At 45.4% G+C, this 11057-nt stretch overlaps 1 long non-coding RNA gene across 1 annotated transcript; it reads right to left on the bottom strand.

Annotated features, from left to right (window-relative positions):
- Positions 1-9361: 9361 nt before the first annotated feature.
- On the bottom strand, positions 9362-10083 carry LOC307118375. Its single transcript, XR_013815544.1, has 3 exons — positions 9967-10083; positions 9640-9885; positions 9362-9495 (listed from the first exon to the last, which is right to left on the bottom strand). It is a non-coding gene; the product is annotated as an uncharacterized lncRNA (long non-coding RNA).
- Positions 10084-11057: the final 974 nt, after the last annotated feature.

Here is an 11057-nt window from a genome sequence, read left to right as displayed (position 1 = left end):
CCTGACTGCAACTAGCAACCCCTACAGCTGCTGAAAGAGCTTTAAATCAACGATTAATCCATTTTGACTGTGCTAAGTGCATGTGCAATGTACTTCACGAAAGACATACTGTAGTTTTGTCAAAGCAAAGTGCAACACAAAGGTAAGCGCATTGTTATTTATTTGTTGACGGATTATTGTACAGTATAAATGAATTACGCATTTTGACAGTGGTGTGTGCATTAACGTGTGAAATGCCTGTTAATTACATTGCTTTTTCCAATCTCTATATTGGGCACTTTTTGCAAGTAAATTGGCATCTTACTGTTGACATTGAAAATCTTGTGTTTTTCTAAGGGATTGCTGTTTTGACAGTTTCTAGCTGGACATATAGTCATATTTGAACCATTGTACTGGGATTTTTTTTTTTTTTTCAATGTTCAATGTTATGCTTTAAGGAGATAAAATGGTAACTTGCTTATCAACATTGATTGGTATGGCAATAAAATAATATCACATTATTTTGGCAGTTAAAGTTTTGGGTTTTTTTCTTGGAGTGACTAGTTGCCTATATTGTAAGAGGTGCAAAATTGTTATCAATAACCATTTTTTTTTAAATATATATAAATGTACATTTGGTGAGGTTTTTGGGCTGGAAATTGTTGACCCAATCTGGCCACACTGATCACACATTCAAAAAATGGTTATTGATAACATGCCTCTGAATTTTGACTTTTTGCACCTTTACAATATTTATAGGCAACTTGTCATCAAATCTTCCACTCCATGAAACACGTTAATGCTCAGTAGTACACAATATGGTTCTTTAATGTATTTGCATTGTCCTAAAATGCGTTCATTTTCAATGGGAATATATGCGGCTGAAACGCATAGCCAAGTGCATCTAAAAATGTTCAACATTAACTTTTTAATATAACATTATAGTCATTATGGCCTTCAGAAAAAATTTTTTTTGAGGAGGTGGGGTATGCACTGTGGCGCGGCCTAATCTTTTGTCCTTAAAGGGATACTTCACCCAAAAATGAAAATTCTGTCATCATTTACTCACCTTCAAGTTGTTCCAAACCTGTATGAGTTTTTGTTCTGAAGATATTTTGAAGAATGTTTGTAACCAAGCAGATAGAGCAACCATTGACTGCCATAGTAGGGGCAAAATGCTATGGCAGTCAATGGTTGCATATAATCTGCTTGGTTACAAAAATTCTTCAATCTTCAGAACAAAGAAACTCATACAGGTTTGGAACAATTTGAGTAAATTATGACAGAATTTTCATTTTTGGGTGAATTACCCCTTTAATGGCATTTTTTCCCCTTACATTACTTTTACTTTTATACTTTAAGTAGTTTTGAAACCAGTTACTTTTACACTTTTACTTGAGTAAAAAGCTTGAGTTGATACTTCAACTTCTACAGAAGTCTTTTTAAACCCCAGTATCTATACTTCTACCTGAGTAATGAATGCGAATACTTTTGACACCTCTGGCCCCGTCCGTAGCGCTCGTCACGAGGGTAACGGACTCTGCATTTCCTGCCTGAAGATGAAGGCAGGGGAGCAGCCGACCCCCGGGAGGTATAGACAGGGACCGACCTGGTGGTGGTGGGGAGGATGGAGGCAATGCTGGCGTCAGCATCTGTGAACTCAGACGTGTTAATTACCGATCTTTTATACTCTGAGAATTATGACTTGATTGGATAGGTCTGAATGTGATAAGTGACGTAACATTGCATCTTCCTGCCAGAACTTGCGCATAAGCTTCATTTCTACCATGAAGACTCGGGAGACCAGATAAAGTATGATAACACCACAAGTTTATTAGCAGACCAGCAAGTATTAAATTAGAGGTTCTTTGGCGTAGGCCCCGTCCGTAGCGCTCGTCACGAGGGTAACGGACTCTGCATTTCCTGCCTGAAGATGAAGGCAGGGGAGCAGCCGACCCCCAAAAATTGGTGGAGGAAATTAGTTCCTCCAGGACGGGACCTACTCACCCCAAAAAATTGTAAAAGAATTGTATACTCGCCCGTCGTAAATGCTGCGATTCCTTGAACGGCCACAGATGGGCCTTGGTCAGCCAGGTAGAGACAAAAGCCTTGAACGGCCGCAGACAGGCCTTGATCAGCCAGGTAGAGACAAAAGCCTTGAACGGCCGCAGGCGGGCCTTGATCAGCCAGGTAGAGACGAAAGCCTTGAACGGCCACAGACGGGTCTTGATCAGCCAGGTAGAGACGAAAGCCTTGAACGGCCACAGACGGGTCTTGATCAGCCAGGTAGAGACGAAAGCCTTGAACGGCCGCTTTTTTTTTTTTTTTTTTTTTTTTTTTTTTTTGGAGACGAAGGCCACGTTAGGCCGCATGTAGACGAAGGCCACGTTAGGCCGCATGTAAACGAAGGCCACGTTAGGCCACCTGGAGACAAAGGCCACGTTAGGCCGCATGTAGACGAAGGCCACGTTAGGCCGCATGCAAACGAAGGCCACGTTAGGCCACCTGGAGACGAAGGCCACGTTAGGCCGCATGTAAACGAAGGCCACGTTAGGCCGCATGTAAACGAAGGCCACGTTAGGCCACCTGGAGACAAAGGCCACGTTAGGCAATTGACGAAGAATAAGAGCTATAGAGACTGACAAACGGCATGAGTAATAATCTGAGAATGTGACGCTGTGACACCACCACCAGTATTTGCATGAGAATTACTTAGGATATGGACATTGAACATGCGATAGATATGGATATTGACATAGGTGTTGACCAATAAACAGAGGGAATTGTTATGCTACTGCAAAAGCCACGTAGGCTGTATGAACTGCCACGTTGACCATATATTAACTGCCTCAATAGGCCGGGGTACGAAAAGATGCGTAGGCTGCATGTTCTGCCACGTTGGCCATATATTCACTGCCTCAATAGGCCGGGGTACGAAAAGCCACGTAGGCTGTATGTTCTGCCACGTTGGCCATAAATTCACTGCCTCAATAGGCCATGGTACAGAGAGCTGCGTAGGCTGTATGATTGCCATGTTAGCCGTGTATACTGCCTCAATAGGCCGGAGTACGAAAAGCCGCGTAGGCTGTATGACTGCCACGTTAGGTCGTATATACTGCCACGAGAGGCCGGGGTACGAAAAGTTGCGTAGGCTGTATGGACTGCCACGTTAGGTCGTGTATACAGCCTTGATAGGAGAGGGTACAAGAAAGACGCGGCGACTGAGAATGATAAGCCGGTGCGCAGAGAAGGCTGCAATAGCCCATAGTGAAGAGAAGACAGCGTGGGTGCATGAGTTGGTCTCGATAGACCCCATGAAAAAGTATTAGGAGTTAAATGATAAACTGTAACTTACCTGATGCTTGTCAAGACACGTAGGCAATCTTAGATTACCTGAAGGTTTGCTCATTCTATAATATTAGAATGCTGACGACCATCTTGACCACCAAACGATCCTGCGTTCAGTTGCTGTTGTAGCAGCACATAACCCTGAATGAATGTCCGGTATACTGAGGAGATGGTCTGTAGGTCTGTCTCTAGGTAAGTTAACCACCTTGATATGGGAGAGCGTTGGGGAATAAAAAAAAAATTGCAGAATGATTAGGGGTGCAGGGATGTGCTTAGAAATATCCTCTTTTACCGAGACGAAGGCCACGCTGATGAAGCCGCAGTAGGCCACAGAGATGAAGGCTACAATAGGCCACCTGGATAGAGACCACGTTAGGCCACAGAGAAATTCGTGAAAGGCATAGAGACTGACGAAAACAGGATTGATGAGTAGTAATGAAGGAGAAAACATGCCACCGCCAGTATTTGCATGAAAAATATTACTTGAAGTTGCTGAGTGTTTGAGTCAGATCTTGCTTGTACTATAATGCGGAGGATGACCATTTACACGGCACCTTGATAGAGTATGCGGACTCCACGCATTGAGCTGCGTTCGTAGCAGCCCCAATCCAAAGAGTGACCTAGGCATAGAGGAGTTGGGGAACTGCAGTTCTTAGCATCTGCAGTTGGAGGATTCGAAACCATTGGGCGTGACTCCAGCTCACAGCTAGATAGAACACCATCTAACCATCAGAACCTGTTGAGAGAACCCGCAGAAGAAGATAAACCAGAACAGCATGACAAATACATAACTGACAATTGAAAACCAAACAAATGCCCTTGCAGAAGGATAAGAATGTTTTAGAAGACGCTTTACTAGCTAATAAACCATAGCTAGCTATAGAACCCTGCAAAGCAACCGAATCAATGAAAAACATTAATCAATGTGAGAGTCATCGTTTGATAACCTGAGCCAAGTTCATACTGTATGAGGATTTTTTATTTTTTATTTTTTTAATTTTTTTTTGTCTGTCCACGTTTGGCAGTCTGAGACAAATATCGCAATCCTAAATTCTTTTGACCATAGGTTAAAATCTTGTGTCTTTGATAACATGTTTGACATACTCACCAACAGCCATGATAAAATTGTAACCTGAAGTAAATTAAACAAATGTGAGTGGGTTGATTTAACCTCCAGACAAATTCTTGTGCGTTTGATTATCATGCAGTCTGACATTAATGCAGCGGAGTTCCCACAGTGTGACATCAGGATCACAGTCTGAAAAGCAACGATTCACAATGATTATAAGCCGCACCGTGTGTGCCAGCTTTGGTGACGAGAAATACAAAAAGCTCACTGCGAGAGAGCTCGTCATTTGCAGAAATCAGTACGCATGTGCAGACTTTGTCAAACAGTCACACTATATTTACTCCCCGTATATTGTGTTAGTCTCGATAGACTGACAAATGTTGGTGTTTACAATGCGAGCGTAGCCAATCACAAACACGTCTTTCCTGAAGCTCAAACAGTAGAGCGTAGCACCAGCAACGCCAAGCCATGGGTTCGACTCCCAGGGAAAGCAAGATCCGACAAAATACCAAATGTGCACCCTAAACACTGTGGCAGTACGAAAAAAAAGGAGTTTTTTTTTGCTGTGTGGCCGGATGGAGGAGGGAAATAAATTAACCGGAAATAGGAAATGTGTGTATATAAGGAGGAGTTACAGGAGGAACGGGAGGAAGGAAAAAAAAGAAAGAGGAGAGAGAGAGAAGGAAAGAGAGAGGGAGAAAACCCGCATACCTGAGGAAACCGCCTAGTTGGTGAGACTGAACGCATCACTGCTGTTTGGGCCAGTCGGGTCGCTGAAGCGGACGCGAGTTTCCATAGCGATCTCTGTAGTGCGGCATGCACTCACGGCTGCTGGTTGTCCCTCACTTTGGTAGAGAGGTTATTAATTTGGTCACTGTGCTGAGAAGAAGCTGCTTTCAGCCCCTGGGTAAGTTCACCGACTGCTTTTGTTTGAGTTTTTACAAAATCCAGAAGTGTATCCCAATTACCTTGAACCCTTGAAGTAAGTTGGTGCATTTCTCTTCCAGGAGTTGGGAGTACACCGGGCAAATCCTGCTGGGTCACAGAGAAAGAAGAAGAAAGGTCAGGTGATGTGCATAGCTGCATGGGGCCTGGCCCCTCTTCCCAGGAAAGAGTTTGTACTGGAGTGCTAAACTGGACATGTGATTCAGGATAGCTGGTTCTAGAAGGCACTTGGGTGTATGGAACACGTGGTAAAGGATGACCAGGGGTAACCTGAGGATGTGTGACAGTTGGCCATGTAGGGGTTGCAACGTCTGGAGGAGCTTCAATATCCACATAAGTGGACATAGGGGATGGTGTAGTGGTCATATCTGCAATTACAATGAACTGTGTACAATGTTATGTCAAATGGAAGGTGTATGTGTGTCAGGAAACAATCAGAACATGCATAAAACAACAATATGACAATGTTGTAACAGTGTTCAATAAACAAGTCTAACCCACATACATAAATTTGACTTCTTTTTTTTTCTCTTTCTTCCCAACGATTCACCTGAAGCCCCTCGACGCAGTTTTACTGGTGGAACATGGGACTGGGAGTACTTGGGTTTCGCCTCTCCCGAGATCCAGAGGAATCATGCCTTTCTCGGGGGAATTGATCCGAGAGAGCACTGTCAGTATACAGGAAGCCATCCGCAGGAGTATGCTGAATTCCAGTACAGACGCAGACACCGGCAACGCAGGAGAGGAGACATGGCCAGCCTCCGCAGCAACACACCCGACCCTGATGATCCAAGCCACGGCACTTTAGACACACACGAAATTGGTGGTGGTCATAGACAGGGTCTGCCCATGCCTCATAGTTCCCTGGATGAGGATGATCCAAATATCCTGTTGGCCATCCAGCTGTCTCTGCAGGAGTCTGGGATGACTGCTGGCATTGAGGCTCAAGAGATCCTCGCTAACGAAGCATCTCTGGGGGCCATCGGAACATCCCTGCCCACGCGGCTGGACCCGGTGCTCTGCGGGATGGACGTGCCCCGTGCTGCCCTGAGCAGCTCCGAGCTGCTAGAGGTGGGTGACAGCCTAAAGAAGCTGGGTAATATCAGTGGCCAGAATGTCCCTCTGCGTTTCGACAATCTCAACAATCCTTCCCGTGAGTCTGCAGAGGGCCCCTTCCAAGCTCCTGCGGGACGTATGGAAACCTCTGATTTCGGTTCAGACAACGCCAACCTTCTAGGTAACATCATGGCTTGGTTTCACGACATGAATCCGCAGAATATCAGTTTGGTTCCTTCAGCCAGTGCAACTCACCAGGAATTCGGCACTCAGTCGGCGAGGATGATGTCAGAGCAGACCGAGTGCGCCATTCCACAGTGGACAGCAGGTGGCTAATAGAGACCTTCCGGGGGTAAAAAAGCAACAGATAACATTTATATTTCGACAAGAGTAAGCTTGTCTGGCGCCCGAACTGTGTATAAGTTAAAGTAGATATTATATTTAATTTTTTTTGACCTGCCACCGTTACAGAAGTGGCGCCCGAACAGGGACTTGAATTTTTTTTGGAAAAAAGAAAACAATATATCGAATTTTGTTTTGATGAAGACTTGAACTGTGGGGAAAAATTTGTGAAACACCCTCTACAAACTGTGATTGACAATTTTGTTACCTTTTGGGGAAAAGTGTATTTGGTAACCTGTGTTCTTTGAACTGTGGGGGGAAAAGCCTGTATTTAAGGAGAGGTAACCATTAATGAGGACAATTGAAGTGGGACTTGGTGTTTAAATACTTAAAAGAAAGAGAAAAAAAAAGAAGTCAAATTTATGTATGTGGGTTAGACTTGTTTATTGAACACTGTTACAACATTGTCATATTGTTGTTTTATGCATGTTCTGATTGTTTCCTGACACACATACACCTTCCATTTGACATAACATTGTACACAGTTCATTGTAATTGCAGATATGACCACTACACCATCCCCTATGTCCACTTATGTGGATATTGAAGCTCCTCCAGACGTTGCAACCCCTACATGGCCAACTGTCACACATCCTCAGGTTACCCCTGGTCATCCTTTACCACGTGTTCCATACACCCAAGTGCCTTCTAGAACCAGCTATCCTGAATCACATGTCCAGTTTAGCACTCCAGTACAAACTCTTTCCTGGGAAGAGGGGCCAGGCCCCATGCAGCTATGCACATCACCTGACCTTTCTTCTTCTTTCTCTGTGACCCAGCAGGATTTGCCCGGTGTACTCCCAACTCCTGGAAGAGAAATGCACCAACTTACTTCAAGGGTTCAAGGTAATTGGGATACACTTCTGGATTTTGTAAAAACTCAAACAAAAGCAGTCGGTGAACTTACCCAGGGGCTGAAAGCAGCTTCTTCTCAGCACAGTGACCAAATTAATAACCTCTCTACCAAAGTGAGGGACAACCAGCAGCAAGTTCTCACCCTAATGGCCACGAGTGGAAAACAGGATGAGTCTGAGGCTGATCAGTTAACTAAAGCCATAAAACTCATGATATCAGGTGAACTTCAAAAAGTAGAATCTACTGTGGTATCTGAGGTACGCTTCATGGTGGATCAGCTCCAGCTGGAAGTTCAACAAGACCTAAAAACCATGCAACAACACTTTCAAAAAAGCCATGATCAGCTGACAACAGAAATACAGCAATGCAACAGTCAAACTGCTATTCTTTGTACCAACTTAAGGAAGTTTGAGACTGAGATGACTGATCGATGTAAAACTCAAGAAAAGAAGATGGTGGATCTACTTAAGGAGAGACTACCATCCCCTCCTGATTCTACTTCGCTCCCTTCCCTTCCTCCCTCACCCTCAGGGCCTGCACCTGTACCTGCACTCGCACCTCCATCCGCTGCTACAGGGGTAAGAAGTGACCACCTGAAATTAACGTTTCCCACCTTTGGAAGGCCATCCGACGACCCAGATCCGTTGCTATATCTGGCCCGTTGTCAAGATTTTCTAGCACTACATCCCTTGGTTGATGCAGACCTGCTGGCCACCTTCCGAACTGTCCTGTATGGAACTGCCCGTGACTGGTGGGAAGTTGCCAGATCCTCTATAACAACATGGAGTGACTTCGAATCCGCCTTCCTCTCAGCTTTCCTCTCGGAGGATTATGAAGATGAGCTGGCAGATCGGGTCAGAAATAGGACCCAAGGTGAGAAGGAGTCCATCAGGGATTTTGCATTCTCGTACAGGGCTCTCTGCAAAAGGTGGAAGCCTGCCCTAACAGAGAGTGACATGGTAAAATTGATCCTTAGAAATATCAAGCCCTATCTTGCCAGCCAGCTACGCAGCAGAGTAAGCACGGTCGAAGATCTAGTGAAGCTGGGTCACCAGCTGGAAAAAGATTATGCGCAGCAAATCCAATATGAGGGACGTAAGGCCATAAAACCACCTACAATGACACAAAGACCAATTTCTAGTCAAACCGTGGAGAAGCCTCAAGTACAGTGTTGGAGGTGTAAAGGTTACCACTCACCTGGAAACTGCCCACATTTTACGTCTGCTTCTCCTAACCAGCCATCTGGACAGTATCGTGCCAACAATAACAAGCATTCCTTCCAACCTTTGAAGTCTGGGGGTCCGCCTCGTCAGCCAGCTACCCTTTCCAGCAATGCGGTGTCTGCAGCAGCTACACCCTGGCCATCTATGACCATGGAAGAGAGTACCACCACCGGTCTCAATACCCCAAATCATCCAACTGCGGTACCACAACAATTAGTAATACCCATTAGTATTGGCACTTGGAGAGGGAAGGCTATACTGGATACGGGCGCAAGTTACACCCTCCTCCATGAAAACCTTTTGTCAGAACTTAACCCACAAGTCAAACTTCACCCTTGGACTCTTGGACCACTTTATTTAGCTAATGGTGTGGCAGAAGTTCCACTAGGCTGGATAAATTTGCCCATTATTATCCATGATAAGACTTACTCAGTGTGGGTGGCTGTCCTCACCTCCAAAGCCCTTGCTTATGCAGTGATCTTAGGTTTGAACTTTATATTCTCTAGTGGTCTGCAGATTAACGTGACAGACAGGAAATATTCATTCAAGTCTGCCCCAAATGAAGACTATCCTTTTCAACCAGGTCAGGCCAGTATCCCTGCAGTGAAACTACCACACCTGGAAAAGAGACATCACAAGAGCGTTAAGCAAAGCCTCTCCCTGCTTAGTTCCATTCCTCCACCCACACCCCCATTGCTATCATGCCCATTTGACAACTTGGATGATCAAGAGTTAATTGACCTGGCTGTAAATGGTGCTCACCTGCCACCGGACGGAAAACACCAACTACGGCAAATCTTAGAGTCCAACTCCGAGGTGTGTACCCTTCGTCCAGGACGGACCGATGTTCTCCAACACCACCTCTATATCACCCATCCAGTGCCCATTAAACAGCGACCGTATCGCATGAGTCCTTCCAAGCAAGCTGTTGTGAGAGAGCAGCTGGAGGAGATGCTACAGGCTGGTATCGTGGAACCATCTCACTCAGCCTGGGCTTCACCTGTGGTTCTAGTTCCCAAAAAAGATGGTAAAATGAGATTCTGTGTTGATTACCGGAAGGTTAATGCTATAACTGAGAGTGATGCATACCCTCTCCCGAACATCACTGAGATTCTTGAATCCCTCTCTGGTGCGTCCATCTTTTCGACCATCGACCTTAACAGTGGCTACTGGCAGGTAACAATGGACCCAGATAGCAAGCCCATGACGGCCTTCATCACTCCATCAGGGTTATATCAGTTTAGAGTCATGCCCTTTGGGTTAAAAAATGCCCCAGCGACCTTTCAAAGATTGATGGAGACAGTGTTGAGAGAATTGTGAGGTAACATCTGCTTTGTCTATATTGACGATATTATAGTGTACTCACCAAGCATGGACCAGCACTTCCTCGATCTCCAGACAATTCTCCATCGATTGCAGACAGCTGGGTTGACTGTAAACCTAAAGAAGAGCAGGTTTTGTCTTCAGGAGTTGACTTTTCTTGGGCATGTGGTGAATATTCATGGTATCTCCACAGACCCGAGTAAGGTGGAAGCCATCCGTGCATACCCTGTACCTCGTAATATCAAAGAGGTTCAACGCTTCCTTGGACTCTCCGGGTGGTACCACCGGTTTGTGGCAAATTTCTCACGGATCGCGGAGCCCATTAATGCCTTGAAAAAAAAAGGTCATGCATTCAATTGGTCACCCCAATGTCAACAAGCTTTCCAACTACTAAAAGCATGCCTTACCTCACCTCCCATCCTCGGACATCCCGACCTTGAACGTCCATTTATTGTGTATACCGACGCCAGCGACACCGGACTGGGTGCGGTGCTGACGCAGCGCCGGGACCAGGGCTCAGAGCAGGTGATTGCCTATGCAAGTAGGACTCTAAACAAAGCAGAAACAAATTACACCGTGACAGAGAAGGAATGTCTTGCTGTGGTGTGGGCTCTAGAAAGGTGGCAGCATTATTTAGAGCCCAAACTATTCACTGTGGTGACCGATCACTCAGCCCTGCAGTGGGTAATGAGCTCTACAAAAACCACCAGCCGACTTATCAGATGGGTTCTTCGACTGCAGAAGTTTGATTTTGTAGTTGAATACCGGAAAGGTAGGCTGAATGTAGCCCCTGATGCTCTGTCCCGGATCCACACCCCACCCGGATGTAGCATGTATACCAGTCGAACTGAGGAGTC

This window comes from Gobio gobio (genome assembly GCF_949357685.1).
Source record: "Gobio gobio genome assembly, chromosome: 22".
NCBI lineage: Eukaryota > Metazoa > Chordata > Actinopteri > Cypriniformes > Gobionidae > Gobio > Gobio gobio.
The sequence above is the reverse complement of the archived record's forward strand: the minus strand, read 5'-3'. Positions and strand labels throughout refer to the sequence as shown.